This window comes from Thunnus maccoyii, chromosome 2 (genome assembly GCF_910596095.1).
Source record: "Thunnus maccoyii chromosome 2, fThuMac1.1, whole genome shotgun sequence".
NCBI classification, from domain to species: domain Eukaryota; kingdom Metazoa; phylum Chordata; class Actinopteri; order Scombriformes; family Scombridae; genus Thunnus; species Thunnus maccoyii.
In genome coordinates, this window is record NC_056534.1 from 7413931 (window position 1) to 7435607 (window position 21677).

A 21677-nucleotide genomic window follows, 5' to 3' on the forward strand; every position below is an offset into this window, starting at 1 on the left:
GTTATACAATATCTGCAGCAAAATGGTAGCTAGTTAGCCAAATCCTCTGACAAGAAAATAACAAAAATATTGGTAGGCTATATACATCCATGGTTTATGTTCTGCCGTTTTGAAGCTTGGCGATTTGACCGTTGCCATCTTTGATTTTTGGAGCCAGAAGTAAGCAAGCAAAGTTTATTTATATAGCACCTATCACAAACACCAGTCAAAAAGTACTTCACAGTCAAAGACAATAAAATCAATGCTTAACAACCCTAGTGCTAGCTGCTAGCGTTGTTAGCACAGTGCATTTACAGCATGGATGTATTATAAGAGCTGGATACAGGCCCATTCAGTCCTATGATATTGCTCGCCTGGTGCATACGCCAAAAAAAGTTTCTAGCTTCCGGGTTTGCTTCCACGTTGTGCGGTCCACTGAATATGAGCAGTAGTGATTCCCCCGCTGGCCCCGCCCGTGAGCTCTCACTTGGCCCATAGACTTTATATTGTTATGACGTCATGGATTTTTAAATCACTTTTCTCGGCTCGAGGAAAGTTTTACAGACATAAAACCTTCATGGATCAAAAGTTCATAATAGAAAGAGTCATAATTGACGTTGTTTGCAGTTCAAGGCGTCCTGTCAACAGTTTTACAGGCATCTCTTCTACAATGGTGGTCTATGGGGAAAATCCTTTTCGTGCCGCAGGGGGATTTTTTGCTGCAATAACGCAAGTGGCCACTGGGAAAAATTGGCTGCAAGGCTGAGCCCTATCCAGCTCTTATTATACATCCATGATTTACAGTCTATGTATAACTTTGATAATGCTAATGCTAATTTTGGCTAGCAAAAAACAGTTTTTAAAACCATTAAAACAAAATGTACTTACCAGAAAAACTGACCAACTGACTTCCTGGCCCCGAACAAGACTTTTTAGGCGACCAAAATGTTACAATTAACTTAAATGACTGTGAAATAGTGGCAGCTACGCCTATACTCTGTGTATAGTGTTGCCGTGGTAGCGACTTGTGTTTTGCTCTAATGGGACCATAATTTACAAAATGAACATCATAATGTGTTGAAGAGGACTTGAAACTAGTGTTTGAGACCATAAACTCATTAGGAAAGTGTTTACTGAGGTAATAAATCAAGTGAGAAGTTGGGATATTTTCTCATAGACTTCAATACAATCTAACTAAAGCTGTCAAATAAATGTAGTGGAGTAGAAAGTACAATATTTCCCTTTAAAACGTAGTGGAGTGGAAGTATAAAGTAGCATAAAATGGAAATACTCAAATAAAGTAAAAGTACCTCAAAAATGTACTTAATTGCAGTATTTGAGTATTTTCCATTTGGTTATTTTCCACCACTGTGGGTGGAAAGTCTTTTCCAGCTCTAACTACAAATTATTAGCCTATGCGTTCACTGATTTATAAATACACATCCTTTAGTTTACATTAGTTATATATATATATATATATATATTATTATAACTATATATATTATTAGTTAGTGTATGAACTTTAAGAGTAGTATTAGTTTTCATTACCCTGATTTTGATATAATATGGCTCCTGGTGTGGTACAAGATTCAGTATCTAAACATCAGCCTTGATGCATCCATACTGTTTTATTACTTTACTGTACACCTTTGTAGAACACCCGAAGAGATTACAACAACTCTACATACAGTATGTCCAGCTGTTTGCATTGCATATAGTAGTAATAGTGCCATTATAATATAATAGTGTAGTATCTGTTATAAAGAGGCAGAAGCTTGAAATTCCCTCCTCCTTTCTGTCCTTTCTACTCTACTTCCTCCCCATCCCTTCCTCTCTCTATAATGACACGACAATGAGACCATTAGGTTGATAATTAAATGTGAGACTCATGCAACCCCCTGATGTTCTCCAGGCCCTGATGGCACATAGTTGTATATGTGTGTGTGTGTGTGTGTGTTGTTTGTCCATCTGTCTGCCTGTCTGTGCGTTCCTCCAAAGTAGCTCTTTCTTGCAGCAGGGAACCCTTTGCTACAGAAGGGACAGCACACTGGTGGCCTATGAGGTCCTTCCACGACAAATGGAAGATGACACAATATTTCTGTCCTCCGGGGTCCTGGATAGGTTCAGACCATCTGACAATTAATAGTCCGTTTAATTAATCAAGAGATCTTTCAAATTAATATTGTCATATGATAATAATTCAACAATAGAACTTTGCAGGGAGTATAATTTGCTTGTCGTGATGTTGTAGAATCATGTAAAAGGGATCTAGAGGACACTGAAGAGGGATTAAGTCTTTAAATTTACTTTTCATACTGTCACATTATGTTTTTGGCAGAAATTATATTTTAAATGAAGAGTTCTCTTAAAACTCAGACAGGCCTTTGCTTAACACTGACACTTTTGAGATTCATATTTTAAAAAAAATAGATCTTATAGATGAAAGTTGAGGCAGGATTCAGCCCAGATTTTATAAAGTATGTGATACCTCTGAAGTTATTGAGTAAGATCACCCTCCTCTCCATCATTTCAGTAAGAGATCATACTGAAGACCCAATATATATGCGGTTTATTAAGTGGGGAATATTAGTCTTGTATATGGGTAAATTGATCTGGTCTTGGCCCCTAAGAGCCTTTAGTGTAACATGGCACAGATAAACTTCCAACGCTTCCAGTAGGGAAAATGTGGGAAGTCGTTCCTTAGAGAATCTGACGAGTGAAAGAAAATAACTTGATATCGACAGCGTACTTTTGAACAAAACACTAAACGTCCATCTGCCGCTGTGGAGAATAGCTATGCTGGCCCATAGCTGTGTGAGCGTGTGAGGCAGAAGGATTCAGATAAAGTACATTTGAGTCGGGGAAATGGAAGTTTGAAATCGACTGAGAATACATCACAAACGTATGAAATTTGAGACTCGAGATATCGGTGTTTGTGTGTACTCAAAGATTTCTGTCATTGATTTGTGACAGATTCCTTGGGGGGGAAACTGCACAGCCATTCAATGTAAGCGAGAGGTCTGATAAGCAAGTGTTTTGCTGCTTTAGAGCTCAGTTGAGGCTGCTTAGCAGTTATGACAATGTGATAATGTATCAGCGAGGCAGATAATCATTTCTCTGATGTCAAGAATATGCAGTGTTCCCTCTGTGTATCTCTATACTTTATGTTATGAGCGAGGTGATCTAGTGGGGCAGCTTTATCTTATCATGCATGTGCTATGTGATAGATAGATAGATAGATAGATAGATAGATAGATAGACAGATAGACACACTCAACATGATGTTTAAATGTGATGCTTAAATGGACACTTGTACAAAATTTAGCCCACACAGAAACACCACGTGAAGCCTCACAAAGTCCCGCCAACTGCAGACTCATCAACAACACCTACAGACTTGGCCTACCTGGACACGTGCACACGCAATGTACACACACATACATACACACACACACACACACACACATACAGTCAAACATATATAGTTAAATGGTGCTTTGCAGTAATGCCGTCGGGCCAAGTGGTGAGGTCGCTCTGCACTCAGCAGCTCTGCATTTTTACTGACTGGCATCCAAAAGCTCAGCACTTCTCTCTCTCTCTCTCTATCTTTCTTTCTCTGTGTATGTGTGTGTGTGTGTGTGTGTGTGTGTGTGTGTGTGTGTGTGTGGGTATGACTTAGTGCACTTTCAGGGACACACACCAGACTTATCAGCTGATTGGGGACGGCTTGTGCAAGCCATGTCCCAAATTGGTAAAAAGCTGATTTTTGGGTCGATGGTTAATGTTAGGGTGAGGGTTAGGTTTAGGCAAGTAGTGGTTATGGTTAGTTTTAGGGTAAGTCTCCAGGAAATGAATGTAAGTCTATGTAAATTCCCCAAAAGTGACCTAGGTAAACATGTGTGTGTGTGTGTGTGTGTGTGTGTGTGTGTGTGTGTGTGTGTGTGTGTGTGTGTGTGTGCATGCGTGTCCTCATCTCCTCTGGGGTTAAATTGGGATTTGTTATGTGGGGGCTCTGGGTTGCCATGGGTGCACATGTGTGTGCACATCTACAAAGTCTGATTGATATCATGTGACAAACTGTAAATAAAATATAACAAGGCGAGACAACCCTCTGCTCTGAACACTAAAACGCTAATCAGTCATTCTAGATACTGTTGCCAGAGCGCAAAACCATTGCTGATGACAATAAAATCTTTCTGCAAGCACACTCTCATGTGTATCTGTATCAAATATAAGAATGGTGTTGTTACTTCTAAATGAGAGAATGATAAAAAGGAAAACCATAATATTAAGTGAAAGAAATGATGGTATGACATGATGATGACAAATCTGACAACAGATTGAAAAAGCGCCAAGGAACGATGAACTTGAACTAGCTTGTCCATTCAGTTTGGTACTTCTATATCAAGAAATGAAATCATAATTGGATTACCTAGTGAACATATTACAAAAAATACATATGGCTTTGGCACATGTGCCTAACTAAGCTAGATCAGTAGTGATGTCTGACATACCTTTTGAAGAAGTCTGTACACAGACAAAAAAACACAAGCTAGTTCCTTTTCATTTATTAATGTTATAGCTAGGAAACGGTCAAACTAGCCTGCATCACTTAGCCATGGTATTATTTGAGTTGCTCTGATATTACACTCAAACCACGATTGTCCTGACAATGCTGAGGCATTTCAGTATGTGCTAGCTTGCTTGACAGTTTAACTCGAACTAGAGCTTGCCAGCTAGCTTAATGTAGCAGTTAGCTACCAAAGATTGGAAGCAACCTGCCTTACATTAAAGTTATAGTATCATTATGTAAAATCGAAACATTGTTTAAACAGAATATCAGAGTAATTTACATTCTCTTATTAAACCTGTCAGTTTCTGACCTACCCTAGGGTTAGGGTAGGCCAATCAGAGGCAGAGTAGGCTGTGTCTTGCCAAGAAAAGCAGCGGGATCCATAACACATCACTCTGCCATCTGTGCTGTCTGACTGACTGACAAGTGACTGAGGTCCCTGATCTGCAACGTAGCTTTTAAGGAAACACATTGACAGAAAAAAGGGAAACCCTGTGAAAGTTGTCAGTCATTGTTTAAATTATTAAGACTGAGAAATGTGTAAAAATATATACATTGTTGAAGATGTGCAAAGTTAAGCGTCCCATGATGATATAGAAGAGCAGCCCTGGCCCATTTTAACCCCTGCCTGAGCTTGCATGTATAATTGAATATCTTTCAAGATACACATTATACAGTACATGTGTGAGCTGACAGCCAAACATCTGTGTGTTGGTGCATGCATTATTCATCATTCCACATACGTTATATTGTTAAAAAAAACACGCAGGCATGTCAGTAACTTCATTAGTATGCACATATAAGGCTCTTCTTTGTCCAATTTGGAGGAGTTGGACCTACTCCAAGGCCTGCTCCCTGGCTGTGTAGTCCAGATTAGTGGCCCCTGACTGGGCTGCAGCGGCAGAGAGAGCTGCCTCATCATCCGGGAGCTCCAGGGAAGCTGCAGGCCACTGAGCTCTTGTAAAAATCTCACATTGTATAGCGAAGTGTCTGTCTCTCGATCGGCAAGCAGGGAGACTTATGCTCTTTTGTGCTTGTGATGATACTTTAATGGCCAATTATAATGAGTGCACAGGGCTTTGGCCTGATTTGCAGCTGACAGTGTGCACAAAACAAGGCCACAGAGCCTCATGTTCACTCTTTTCTTTCTGCTTTTCTGCTGTGCTGTAACACCAAAGCTGGGATTGATGGCCATGTGCTTAGGCTACACCAGCTCACGTGACAGGATACTGGCAGCAACTTCACTTTTGGTTGAAAATGTGATTTTCTATAGATCAGACTTCAATGAAGTCATGGTTCAACACGTTAAAAGTCATTTCTAGGCAGATAACAAAATCTGTACTTAGTAACCAACAGCAATGGAGGCCAGAACTATGACAATAAGCCTCAGTGAACTATTCTTTGAAGTTGTAATCACCAATATTTTCATGAAATGAAAACCTGTTTTTCTATAATAAAGCTTAGTGAAAGTTCAATCGGGAAAGGATCTTAATATTTACCCTATTTATTTACAGTACTTCTCCCTCTTTCTCATCCTTTTCCTGCTGACTGAGGGCGTTCACACTTTCAATTCAGCCAATCAGATTTTTCCAGAACCCTCTGTGAACCAATCGTTTTGCTGCTTTCTAACTTTCAATCTCTTACTTTCTCTGCTGCTGTTAATGCGACCCACCTCCACCTCATTCACCTTCAGTTTTATCACAATGCCAAAGATTTCTCACACATCTCTAACCCTTCCTGTTGCGCACTATGTCAAAGCCTCTCTTTCTATAAGTCTCACCTGATTGAATTCATTGTGGTGGGCACTGTTTCAGCAATAGCACTTGAATGTATTTACATTCAATTACCTTTCTTTATTGTCGTTTTCATTGTTGGCGGTGGAGTACGCCATTTCTGTGCTGAATTCAAATTGCCCTCTCATGCGTGAGGGATTCACAGGAGGATTACATTGTAATTTACATTAAAAGCACTCATCTGGCAAAACATGGTGCGGCTTTTATTGTAAAGATGCCACAGGAAACGCAATGTATTTGTCAAAAGGATAGTGCAAAAATGTCTCTACATAATAAGCTTTTTCTGCATTTTTTGACCATGGATCAGTCTTAAATGTTTTGCAGAGTAATGGAATAACAAAAAGCAGCAACCATGAGCTGTTATACACACCTCCAACTCTTTAGCAAGGTAACATACTTTTACAAAAAGTCCTCCAAATTAAACAACCACATAGGTCAATTATACCTGCACTCCAGAACAACCCATTATGCTGCTTTCCATAATAGGAGCATAATATGCCACGTACCAAAACCATTACAAATCACTGTTAAAAAATGATTATATTTTATGCTGTGACAACGCTGTGGTTAAGATCTCGTTAGGCTTAGGCACAAAAACCACTTTGTTAGGGTTGAGGAAAAGCTGCTGTTAAATTAAAAAAAAAAAAACTATTTGCACTGTGTGTGCACTGCAGCTTGAGTTGAGATTAGTTGCTTATGGCAGTGTGGAGAAATGCTTAAAATCACTGACTGACTTCTGCATTAAAACAGTGTGAGTTTGTCTGGCTGTGCTGTAAACAGATACATCAGCTGCCCCTCTGTTGTATTTTTTGAAAAAGTAGCTGCTCAAGGAGTGTTTTCTGCACCTAGAATTCTTGGACCTGTAGTATTAAACCAAACTTACCGTTACCACCAGCAACCACGAGTGTCGCCATATTAACCAGGACTGAAATACAACTTTAAGCTCTAATCTAAACTATCTTCCTAACAGTGCTGAGTGAAGACTCTTTCCAGAGAAAGCTGACGTTAGATCTTTTCGTCTTGGTACCATTCAGCATAAATCATCACAGAACAGCTGCACTAAGCATGAGCATGCTGTGAGCATTTTACTGAATGCACATTAGATTAAAGTCCACAGAATTCGGAGTTTGCCCATGCAGTTTTAAAGTTGTGTTTCTCATTTTCATGCTGAAAGGACCAACTCTTCCTTTTGTCTCAGTCTCAGCCAATCCAGTTGAAAGGCAATCTGTCAGATTTATTGATAACTGTTGGTTTTGTTTCTGTTGTTTGCTTGAAGAGAATGTTTTAATCCTCTTTTTTGAATTATTTAAACCATTCTTTCTCCGTCTTCTGCCTCACTTTTATTTCTAAGAAGTAACTCAGGCTAAACTTTTTGCTTGCCTGCCTGTAGCAGCACAAATTCTTCCCTCTTATCTATTCTAACCTTTTACTTTCTCTCTGCTATCTCACCCTCTCCTTCTCTGGTCTCTCAGCACTGTAAACGAGCTGACAGAGAGCCTTAAGGGAAGGGACTGAGCTCCAAGCACCGATCTAATCCCAGCTCAAATGTCAACTACTCTTAACACACACACACACACACACACACACACACAAAGAAACTTTCTCCTCCTCCTCTATTCTTTTCTCAGCTCCTCATACCTACCTTACTCTACTTCCTTCCTCTCTCACCCTTCCTTTTCTCTCCCTCTTGACATTTAACAGTCTGCACTCAACCGTTGTGTAATTTATTGTCATCTCCGGCAATCTGGCTATCTAAAGAGAGGTTAAGGACGGGAGTTAAAATAGACAGAACGAGGTCGAGACTAGTGACAGTGACATTTGCTGGCGTGTTCACAGCAGTTGTAGATGAAGACCCTCATTTGATGGAGCTTAGCAGTCATTTTAGGACTTTACTTTGGAACCAAGACCTCATATCGCCTCTGTTTGACGTAACCACAAGGTGGACCAGTCAGAAAAATTAAGAGAAAATAATGATAGTAAATAAGAAACATGTTCTTTGCTGTTGAAGAGGGCTGGCTATCGTTTAAATTCCTTGATACTAGAGCTGATGATGATACCTGAGTATCAGATTCCAAAATTATGTTTTCAGTACCTTTTTTTACCCTTTTTACTTATTTAAAAAAGGATGCCACAATTTCAAAATGTAAAAAGTAGCTGTATAAAACATAAAATCCACACTTTGACTTGGATCAGGCTTTTCTAATCAAAGAATAAATAAACAAGGGTACAAATCTGGCGGGACATTCGATACCAGCTTTTAGTATGTGACAGATGTTTAAAGACATGTTTTGGACATTACCAAAAATCGTCACGGTAAGAAAACCAGCATTAATCAGGCATACAAGGGATTTGATTGGTGGTACCGAAAGCTTGGCTCAATACCACCAGGAGCAGATGAGTTTTGTTTATTAAATGAAATAAAATAGATGATTAAATACATAAATGAATGACTAAATAAATTAATAAAAATATATCAACTGAAACAGATTTGTTGAAAGAAAAAGCACTGTATCAATAAATGAACAAAATTAAATAATTGTCTGGAAATCTGGTTACTGCCCACAGATTGTGAGCTCAAATGAAATTAAAGGTGCTTGTTCATAAATGAAAAGTTAAATTTCTTTCCTCACAAAAAGTTCATCTTAATAGCTAACTTTTTCTCAGGCTAATGGGTGTGTTGGTATTGACTTATCTGACTTAGTTATTTTTCCATAAAGAGACATTAAGTTTCAAAAGAGGAGTGTGTTTTAGCCAACAAGTCCTACAAATTCAATGACAAAGTATGTCATTTTTTTTTGTTGTTTTTTTCCTCCAGAACACATATAAACATTTTCTGATCTGACACTATCACCACAATCATGGTTGGAAAAATAAATGTGTTTTATGATGTGGCAATGCTATCGTCATGGTTAACCACTTAAGGTTAGGGAATGATCATGATTGCGGTTGTGGTTAAAAGAAAGCAGCAGTGACAGTTGAACAGGAAATGAAGAGTGGTCTCTCATGTTCACCACCACAACGTCTTCTCTGTCACTCTTGGTCACTATATAATAATGTCAGCTGCCATTCTCCTCCTTTGCTCTTGATGGACAAAAGTCATAATTACTAAAGCCACTACAGGTCATTGTCACTTGAGCGTAAACATACTGTATGTTGGTTTTGGGCATTTGCTGAAACAACAGATGCTGTTTTTCTTGGAAGGACAGTTGAGTGTTGTGGCATCTGTGCCTGTATTAACACTCAAAGCATATTAGAAATGTAAAGTAAATACGTGTGAGCCAAGGTCACAGATCATTGTCACGGTATAATACTGCAATGCTGCATATTTTAATTTGCAGTTAAGAGGCTATATTGTGCTGCTTGCTCAGACAGGTAGACTGCACTCTTCCTGATGTTGTACAGAGCGAATCAACAGGACTGATAAAAATAGGAGATTACAAAAAATAATGGATTATTCAGATGGCGACCGGTTTGTGATGGCTAATAGTACTTGACTTGTGGCACTTTTGCAGTCTCTTTCTGGAACTTTCAGCTCTCAACTATAGAAAAAAAGACCGCTGAAATTTCATGGATCGCTATCACAGCCGGTGAGGCTGAGAGAAAACAGAAAAAGCAGCAGCGGTCAGTGAGCCAAAAAGGCAGAAGAAGAATAACAACAGCCGCCTGACAAAGAGTTATAAAAGTTTTTATAGCTCAAGAGGTGTGTTTTGAAAGAAATAGGATCCTTGGCACTCTTTGGGGGGGGAACCCCATTGATTACTAATAAATTCTTTTGTGTGGAGAGAAAAACTGACCTTCAAATGAAAGGGAGATTTATTCTTATAGAATATTTGAAGACTATATGCGCTTGCAAATTGAACACTAACTCATGCTGTCATCAGTGTTGACACATCATGAGAACCAGTGAGAAACACAGAAATTGTGATATTGATTCACCAAATAAAATCAATCAATAAACTTTAATGTCCTAATTAAATCTATTCAGAAAGCATTACCCTAGCAATCATAATCATAGATAAATAACAGATATTTACACTTGTTAATATCAAATAAATCAAATGCAATAATATGTGTGACCTATAATTAACACATTTCTGGTTAGATAAGTCCAGATACACATTTTTAGTGACCAATTCAGACACTTATTGTGCATAAAAGAAAGATAAGAGAAGGAGAAGGAGCGACTCAAAGGCATGTGGCTTCTCTCAAATTTACGACTTATGAGAAGGGGAGAGAGGGGAATAGTTTATCCAGGCTGTCTGTGGGGTGAGGGAGAAGGCTCCAGTTCGTGTGGTCTGTTTGTATCTGAGAAGTAAACAAAGTCATTAATTCCTGTCAATTTGCCTCCCTTGTCTGGTGGAAGAACACACAGGTTTTTAGTCCTGTTCATGTCTCCTTGACATCTTTATGCCTTCAGGTCAGAGGTCATTGGGTCTGTGTGTGTGTGTGTGTGCTCCTGCAATTAAACTTTTCCTCTGTTCCTGGGTTCGTTGTCCTACAACATTGACCACTACACGCTTAACACATATTTTTGCTGGTTTGGCAGTCTGGATTGGCTCTCATAACGGGTCAGGTGGGTGCTGCATGTATTAAAAACCCTGACCCGGGCATCGCTACCGGCCAGCAGCCACAGTGTAGCAGGAGCCTCTGTGTGTTTGCTCTGTGTGTGTGTGTTTGTGTATGAGCGAGTGTGCGCACATACAGTACGTTGACCGACTGGAAGTGAGAGACGCTTTGCTGAAGCACGGCGGTGCAAAACACAACGTTAGAGATCTTTTATGTTATTACGAGAGGCGTAAGCGAGTGCGAAAGACAAGATGCTGACTGCAGTTCAGTTAACGGCCACCGGTGTCACTAATGAGACGGGATTTCTGATTCGTACATATAGAACCTTTAAGTGGATGAAAGGGAAAATAGTTCAGATAAAGACGACGACCAAGATGAGAACTGAACTGAAGGAATTTTCTTACTACAGCAGTTGATGTGCTTATTCTGCTGCTGTGCTTTTATTGTAATTCACTCCAGATATTAACAACAATAAGATAATTAGAATATATAATACTCATGTAAATCGACATGTAAATTTCAAGAGCAGCCCAGTGTAAAGTATAGTGACATGGTGGAGCAGGGTGGGTCTCGGGGTGGGTATTAGTGCTGTATAATGGGGGGATGGAGGCCTCGCGGGCAGGCCGACTCCTGCGGACGTACCATCTGGTGCCCCTGGCAAACAAGGGCAACCGTATGACCTGGACTGTACAGACCAACATACAAAACATGTCTAGCTGAACACGTAGAGAGAAGGGTAATGGGTATATAAATTAGAGGATCTAACGAATGGTGAGAGTAATGATGCAAATTGCACATAACAACATATAAAAGCATATAACAACAAAAATAGAAGACATGAGAACACAGGCAACATTTAAAAGATTACAAGGAAGTGAAGGACACACGATATAAGATGATGATCTAGAGCTACAACGATTAGTCGATTAATCGATAAGTCAGCAGACACAAAATTAGTTGCCAACTATTTTAATAATCAATTAATCGTTTTGAGTCATTTTTTAAGAAAATGTGTTAAAATTCTCTGGCTCCAGCTTCTTCAATTTGAATATTTTCTGTTTTCTTTAGTCCTCTATGATGGTAAACTGTGGACTATTGGTTTGGGACAAAACAAAAAAGGTTAGGTTGTATCTTGGGCTTTGGGAAACATTGATCACCATTTTTCACCATTTTTTGACATTTTAAAGACCAAATGACTAATCGATAAATCAAGAAAATAATTGTTAGTTGCAGCCTTTATTTGGATTTTGATGAAGTTGAGGTATATGCACCTTTTCCTGGAGTGATTGAGGAGGAGAAAGCAAATAAATTTGTTCTGTCAAATATTCTGTAACTTCTCCTTACAAGCGGCGTTGAGACGTCACTGACACACTATGTGGTATATATGGAAACTTAAAGGGAACTTATGTGTCTTTTATTTATTTATTTATTTATTGACAGTGTGAATCTGGACATCTCTGACTAACCAAATGGAACTTCTCCCTCCACTGACAACCACAGAGTCTCTAATGGATAGCTCAGTGAAAATCCCTCGACCCATTTATTGATGTGTTTAGTCCCAGCATCCATCAAGAGCCATGCCATGAGTGATCAAACTGTGTATGTATGTGTGTGTGTGTGTGTGTGTGTGTGTGTGAGATAGTGGGAGTTGTCCGTGTGCTTGTCTGAGAGTCAGAAAGATAGTGAGAGTGTGAGAAAGATCCAAATTCCTGACTCTGTGTGTGTGTTTGTGTGTGTGTGTGTGTGTGTGTGTGTGTGTGTGTGTGTGTGTGTGCATGTGCGTGAGTGTGACTGTTTGACACAGGATCAGACCGTCAAGGCTGGTGGCTGTCAGGTGCAGAGCGGCGTGCCCACGGTGTGACATTACTCTGTTGAGGATGTGTGTGACGGACAGGCTGAGCTTGTGTGTGTGTGTGTGTGTGTGTGTGTGTGTGTGTGTGTGTGTGTGTGTGTGTGTGTGTGTGTGTGTGTGTGTGTGTATGTTTGTGTATATGTGTGTGTGTGTGTATGTCTCTCCCCTGTACCCCAGTGCTGATTGAAAGTCTGTTTGCTTTCACACACATCTCTTCCTTTCAGCTTCAGCAGATGCATATTTAATCAGACTGCAGCACTCTCCTGACCCCTGCTGACCGGCCTCAGTAGTGTCGCAGTAATGCCCCCCCACCCACCCCACACACACACACACACACACACACACACACACACACACACACACCCTCAGTATTCACAGCATGTACAAAGTATTTGATATTGAACCCCATTTTGCAAAATCCACATCCCAATTATGTCATTTTAGTTAATTATCTCTCTATGTTATCAGCTTCTTTTTTAAAAATCTACAAGTCCTCTGTTATGATTAGCATTGACTTGAGGGAATGAGGGAAATCAATATTGGATAATGTTTTTTTACCTGGGTTCACCTTTTTGGTATATTTTATCAATAAAGTGATGCTTTATACATCAAATGCGTGTGCTTTGATCCAAATTACCCTATGGGCAAGAGCATAGATTTCCTTTTTAAATTAACCTGTCTCAGCTCTACATGCTGAAGCATATACATATGGCTCTGTTATTAGTCTCCATCACCCTGCAACACCCAGGCAAAGAAATTAAGACTGAGTTAAAGCTATACTAATCAATTTTAACCTCTGGCTTTTGCATGTAGGGTAAAACTGAATTTTTGGAAATTTGAAGGATATTATCGCCTCTAAATTAGGTGATATGATGTGCTAGAGGAATGTAGTCTTCCTCTCTGTGTCAGGTGGATGTAGTGAAATGGTGTGAAAATCATTTTCTACCTTCTTCTGCATGATGTGCTGCTGTTTACTACAGGAAAAAAAGTCTGTCAGAGTTTAATTTGGGCTAGTAGAGTGAATGTAGGTGTCACAAAATGTGAAAATAGGAGCTCTTCTCTTCTGCAGATTCATTTTATGAGTCAGGCAGGGAAATTTTTGCAGCTTTAACCCACTGGAAAAGCCTATATGTGATTATGTTTGCAATAATTGTTCATATTAATTGTCACTTTCCATGAAGAAGGAATCCTTCATCAGCTGCTGCCTGCTTTAGCTCATGTAGAATAACTTTTTACATTTGCTCTCTGTCAGATAAAGTAATGAGTGAGTTTCCCTCCATCAGGGTGTGAGGAATGAGTTTTAGAAAAAGTTCAGTGTATATGCTTGGCTGGTGATAGCAGACTGGGTGAAAATTGAAGAAATGGTGTATATGTTAATATTCCTGTGCTTGGCTTGATGCAAGGAGACTGTAAAGCCCATTGGGGCAAATTTATGATTTGTGATATTGGTTTATATAAAGAAAATTGACTTGACATAACACGGGCTGTTGGAAAAAACCCTTGAGTCATGTGCCAAGTCATTTTGTTTTTTATCACCACCGTCATCTTCATCACCAGTTGCTGACAGGAAAACGTCTATTGTTACACCTGCTCAGTGTCTCGTTTTGTGAGATCAACAGTGCAGAATCCGTAGATATTCAGTTTATTATCATGTATGACACAGAAAAGCTTCAAATTCTCACATTTGAAAAGCTGAATCCACTGAATATTTGCCACTTTTGCTTTAAATAACGATTAAAACAGTTATTAGATTATCAAATTACTTCCAAAAGTGAATAATCGACTAATCGTTGCAGCTCTAATCACCATAATCATTCTCTCTTCTGGTCTACTCAAGCAGAAAGCTGCTGCCTCAACTTTCTGTGTTGTCTATATTATGCAGTATATTCCCATTTGTTCCAATTTTGTTCCAGTTTAGTGTCTTCTTATTGTTACGTGGCCTTGTTTGTAATAGAGCCACAGTAGTTTCCCCATTTCCCTCTCATCACACATCCAATCCAATCTCCTGTGTTCCTACATAACTATATATTCAACAGTGAGCATGAGTTGGTTTGTTTGTGCTCAGTCTGGCTGCTGAATGATCTGAAGAGTGCAGACTGACTCTAAATAAGTCCGGGTCTGTCGAGCATGTGTTGCTTTAGCGGCGCATAGCTGGATGAGATGTTTACACCCACATTATGAAACGGTGAGATCATCAACTAATTTTATCTTTATGCACCAAAGAGTAAGGAACTCATTGGCCTCTCTAATCCTCTTTTTGTCCCGTCCTCCCCGTCTCTCCAATTTTTCCTTTTTATTGCCTTTTTATCCTCCTGCTTCCTCTCTCTCCGCTTGTCATTCTTTCTGTTTATCTCTCACTGTTTAAATCAGCAGCTACTCTTACAAGTGTTTAAATCACCCAAACGAATCACTGGCAAACAGTCTAGTGCAACAGATTGTGATTTATACAGGTTCGGCGGTTTTGCGCACAGGGCAAAAAATGCTTGCCTCTTCCAAACAGGTGCTGTTCACTGTTGACACAAAGTGAAAAGTAAAACTGACAGCAGAGAGATGAGAAATTAACTGTGGGTAGAAGGGAGGAAGTATGAGAGAAATAAGAAAGTAACAGAGCAGACCAGATTAAATTTACATTTAAAGGAGACACATTTCCAGATCTATACTCATATTCTGGGGCTCTACTGCATGCTTTACTGTTTAAAAAACACCTTATTTATCTTATATCAGCCCTTTATGCAGCCCCTCAGTTCAGCCTCTGTCTGAAACAGGCTGTTTATTTGCTTGGAGAGCAGAATTTTGTAACATAATTACAATATCATGATATGATTCCACTAAAAGTCAGTACAAGGTAAAATTGGATTACTTGTCCTGCTTTAACTCAGCTCAGCTCATAAAACCTTTTATTTCAGCTCTGGACGTCTGGATTTCAGGTCTGTTTGGAAAAAAGAAGAAACAGACGCAGTTAAATATAATCATGGCAATTAACTTAATCTTGTTGTACACTACATGGAAGAGCGAGTAATGGAATATTTGAGTCGGTGTGTGAGAATGACAGTCTGCTGTCCACACACCACTGCCCTCAGCAACACCTCTGTTCTGCTGAATTATTCAACTCTGAGATCTGGCAGGGTCATGTACAGTATGTGTATGTCTGTGTGTGTGTGTGTGTGTGTGTGTGTGTGTGTGTGTGTGTATTCCTCCATCTCCTCTCTTAATCTACACCTCCTCCACCCACTCTGACCCAGTCTCTGTCTGTGTGTCATCCAGATGAGATGATTATGCATGGTATTGAAATGAGGGTCATTTCAGCACTCTTTGCAATAGCAGGACACACATGGGAGCTTTTGTTGCCATGGTGAGCAGCATTTTATGCTCATTGACCCATCGAGTGAACATGTACTGTAGTTCCAAAATATTTTATATTAAAAAAAAGTGAACTTTCATGAAAATTGAGGTAATAATTTGAACTTTTAAGAACAAAATGGCAACATAAATACGACAGAGTCACATGTTTGATTGATGATATGATGATGAAGGGGGATAAACTTCAGTTGCTGTCTGGTTGAAAGAGCCGTCACAGGATAAAGATTATTATTGTTAAATGATATGGCTGGTAAATTTTCTATATTTGGATACACACACAATATTTAACTTAATACGTAAGTTGATGACAGAACCTCTTCAAGTATTCCAGCGTCAAAGCTCTGAGTCCACTTCGCTTGATGGACAATTTCTGCGAGCTCACCCCACCTCACAGCCCAGGCACAACCATTCATTTCAGTCGTTTAAACCCCGAAAGCACCATCAGTGTTACGCGATATGATGCATAGATATGAGCCGGTGATGGATGAATCCAGCAGACGAAAGGTGAAATATGGACTCATTGACAGCGACAGACAGGCTCTTATCCATCATTATGTCCAGAGCGAGGCCAGAACACCTAATGGCGAGGGACGCTCTCTAATACATGACGTTTTATTGATTTTTGAGGCAAAATGATTGTTTCACTTAGGGTCATTTCAGGGGGAGGTCACAGTCGTCTACTCTTTACTGGAGGATACTTCAACAAGTCGATGCTTGAGTCCTCTACTTAAGTGCTGCTCTTCACCGTGCCCCCATACTACGCAGAGGTTAATAATACTGAAGACTTTGAGACAAGCTTTTGAGATAGCTGCAGTGAGAGATCAAATATTTTTAGTGAGATAAAATCTGAAGGTTAAGGGACAGTTTCCCAGACTTGGATGGTAACAGAATTTAATGGAGACGTCTATAAAAAAATCTCCTATAAGGATAAAATTTAATTGGTGTCCATATACGCTTTATTAGCCACTTATGATTAATTAGCAGCTTCTCTTTGTCACTTTGAACTGTCTGTAGACATTTATCATTTTCCATCTGATGGAAGAAATACACTTTTTTTAAAAAAATTTTATCCAGTTCAGCTGTCTAGTCAAGTTCAACTTATTCATAAAGCCTAAAATCACAAAACATCACATTGCATTGCTAACTTGTTAATTTTAAGCAGGTATAATGTTTAAGTTCATTCTCTTAGTTTAGCTAACAGAGACTAAGACATGTCGTTAGCTTGGTAGCATTCTTTCTAATTAGCACTTAAGTCAAAGCACAGCTGAGACTGATGGTGATGTCATTAGTTTTGGTCATAAACCGAAGTTTTGGGCAAAACGTTGATCTCATGATGGCGGCAAAGACGGATACATATTACAATTCATCCTGAGTGACAGAATCAATGGGGTTTTTTCTTTTAATGCATAATTTTACAAAGCTGTTTGTTTATGTGAGTCTGTGATATTTCTGAGGACTTAATCTATTCAGGTTCATAACCGTCCAGGGGTGTTTGGATCACAAAACAAACAAACAAACAAACAAAACAGGATGATGAAATCACAGTAATCCAAACTGTCAGCCAGCACAACAGTTTCAAATGTCTTTGATTTGAAGATCTGTGAACTTTAGATTGTTGTAACTGTTTACGGTGTTTCGTGACAGTCTGCATTTATTTATTTATTCTGCATTTGTAGAATCTGCCTCTTCTTTCTGTGGAGTGTGAGTGTTTTCCTACTGGGGACAATACTGACAATTGTTTTGAGTGTTAGAGATAATATTGCAGAGCTTAGATGTAGTGTCGGTCTTTTTAAAAACCTGGTGGGATGTTTTTTTGGTCTTTTTAGATATTCAGAGACATGTTTTCGTCCAAAGAACACCAAAATCATTCCTCACTTCGCTTCACTCCCTCTTGACTCTCCAGACTTGGACAGATGTTTGGGAGGAGGGATATGTGCAGAGTTAGGTAAGGTAAACAGAATGAAATATGATGTTTGCTCACAGAACATTTATCATATATCTCTGTTGTCAAATACATTCGACATGCTCTCTGTCTCCCCTTCTTCCATTTCTGCTCCCTCACTCTCCAGAGTTCGATGTCCCAAGACGCCCTGAAGATGCGTCTGTCGGTGCTTCGCCGCTGTCGCAGAGTGTTCACACAAGCAAACGCAAACACAGTCACGCACACTAAACACAGTTAACGGGCCTATTGCTGTAATTCTGAATGCATTGAACCCTATATGAGTCTTTTCCACCTGTTTAAAGAGAGTTTTATGAGCTCTGTCATGAAGCTAGATGGGATGTTTCATGGGCAAAGGCCATTAAACACAGTCAATATACACAAACAAACACACACACGCAGCATTTCCTTATTTGAATAGTTACACCTGTACCCGTTTTGTTTTTCCTGATGATGCATAATAGGCTGTATAACAATAGATGCACGTACAAGCTGTAGGTCACCTTGGCAACAGCTAAGAAGCAAATGATTCTTTTGGCGTTGCAACACACACACATAGACGTCTATGAGGGTACATGGAGTCCATTCATCAAACCTTTCATGGTGGGAATGCTGATTGCTTGGACGCTGCTTTGCTTTTTGCTTTTTTTTTTTTTTTCAAATTACATTTGCTTTTCAGCCCCTGTCACAGGATCAAATCCCCACCGAACACCACACGGGGATCTGAGCAATCATGGCAGGCCGATCACTGAGACTGGCTGTGAGTATCAAAGAGGGAGAGAGACAGAGAGGTGGCAGTATTTGCTTGTATTGCAACTGGCTGCATCCCTGCATCCTCTCACTTCCAACACTTTCTGTTTTTCACTGTCTGTCCTCTTATTCCTTCTCTTAGCTGACTTCTTCTAGTCTTTCTCTCTGGCTGCTGCATTTCTTTTCTTCTACTATCTTCTTCGCTACATTTTGCTTTCAGGTGTGATCACACACATAGTTTGTTTTCTACTGTCTGAAACATAGTGGGAAAGTGTTATTTTATGTGTTTATTGGTTAATTTAGATGACATGGACTCACAAGTAGCTTTTTATGTAGGTAACAGAGGTTTGCAAATCTGTCTTAAGTCAGATATCTTGGCACATGAGGGGTCAAAATGTATCCAATAATATATGTTATGCAAAATATGTCACATTGTTCATTCTTTTTGAAGGAATCTACCCTCTGTTGTCATCCGTGTCAAGGACATATGAATAAATTATATGAGTATGTGAGTCAGGTATTTGGAAATGTTCTGGAAAATCAGTTGAGGATAAAATATCCACACATGGAACCCAGAAATTTCAATATTAATAAAAAAAAAATCATTATTGTCATAAAGCAGTATTATGCATTGGTTTGCAACTGAGTTAATACAACCAGATGTCTTAAAAGAATATTTATCACTATATAAACAGTATTGAGTCTCTGATGGTTGACAGATGTACTTACACAGTATATACAGTATATTGCCATATGGTCCAAACTAATGTGACTCAGTTTTTTTTTTTAAACATGGGCTTTTCAAGCATCTTTCTCATTATTTTCCAAAATACTGTTTTTGTCCTGTATTTATTTCAGATTATATGCACCCACCAGTGAAGTCATTTCATGCCATTTGAGTCTGGCGTCATTGCTTTCACCTGCCCATAGACAAGGATTAAAAGGTGATCAGATTATCTCACATCCTTGAAATGACTGAACAGTCAGTGTCCCGGTGCTAAAACCCACTGATCTGACTCTCTTCTAACTCTTCTAACTCTCAGTGATTGAGGTAAATTCTGATATTATTATGAACCTGTTGTCTGTACTTCATATTTAACATCTACCAGATTATACAGCTGTGAAATGTTCACCAGCTTTGGTTTTCAGCCTTTTTTCAGTTTTCAATTTACAGTCTGCTGCCATCGTGTGGCAAATGTAATCACTACAGCAAGATTCAGCCTTTCACATGTGACACAAGCCTTAGACATTTTACTACAGGCTGTTTCATGATCTACTGCAGGCGTTTGGCTCAACTTTGTCACAGTTTTTCATTTTACTGTAACACATGACAGAAGTATGATAAAATAGCAAACGACAGATATGTAGCGGTATCCACAGCACATATGTGTACAAACTCTTGCGCTTAAACATTCCACAGAGCATCTACAGTGTATCACCTAGCATGTCTGCATGTTAAATTTATGGCAGGTTTTCAACAGGAATAATCTGGGAAATATCAAGAACACCATCTCACCTAGATACAAGTAAACAGAATGACAGGTTGACGTTGTTTACATGCCCACAAACTGCAAGTCAACATAACCCCCACTCAAGCAAACAAGTTCAGCAAAACACAACTGATATGTCACCTACTGAGGAATTGTTAAGATTATTGTCATGTCATTGTTACAAAGAAATCTCTTTGAAAGAAACTAAACTTCCTGTTTTCAGCTCCTCTCAGCTGAAGTTTACATTTAAAGTGTCTGATAATTTCCCAGGAATTTACACAAGTATATGACCCTGATAGCACCAACTTTTTGGCCATAGTGGTAGTTAACTGGCACATGTGGCTGAGATATGGCACGGTAAAACACATGTGGGCCAAATCATAACTACATATGTTTCGTCATACCTTCAAAATTGGAGGGACCACATGTGGCGTGGTAACGGCAATCAGGTGAACTCCCATGCACTGATGTTGCCCAAACACCAGCCAAATGGTTTGCACCTGCTGCTGCACCTGTATGTGGCTTCAACCTGAGGGTGATGGGGGTTATGAAAGCAGTTGCAAGACAGATGAAAATGGAGGGGGATGAATTAAAAAATATCTGTCCGGCAGCTGATATTGAGGACAGTTGTCATTGGTAAGCAGTGTGAATATTTATGTATATTATCATGCTTTGTCCATAAGAACTCATAGTTTGGTAAACGTGTGTGTGTGTGTGTGTGTGTGTGTATAGGAAGATATAACAACGATATGAATAAAATTATAACACTGCTGTTGTCTCATGTGTTCTGCTTTCTCAAGGTGCTGTCAGGCGAAACCGTTTCAGACAAGGAGGTGGAAGTACTGATGGTAAAGCGGCTTCACCTGGCTGGTGACAGAGACGGTTGGAGGAAACAAAGACAAAAAAAGCTGACAAAGCTGACACTTAAGAGACTATACACTTTGTTCTTGTTGTTCTTTTTATGTGTGTTTAGAGGTGCAAAAGAGCACATTTCTGACCAACAGAAAATGCTGATCCTCTAATCTTTCTCTCTGCTGCATTCCTTTTATACAGCTGAACTTTAGTATTCAGCTCCATAAAGCACAGCTAATGTTAGTTATGTTATCATATATGTTAACAACTACTGGATGTTACATGTTGTTTAGCATGTAGCATATACATTTCTTATTAGCTTGCTAATGTTAGTTGAATATAATGTCTAGTTACCTTCAATATTTTTAGATTGAGTATGAAAGTTCATTCTTGACCTTGGATGTAGTAGTCTGACAAAAAAAAAACTTAACTCAAGGGCCACATACTTTGAGTTTCATTTTCAGTTGCTTTCTTCACTCGAGGTGTCGGACAAGTGGAAATTTTGAATTGTGGGTGGTTTTAG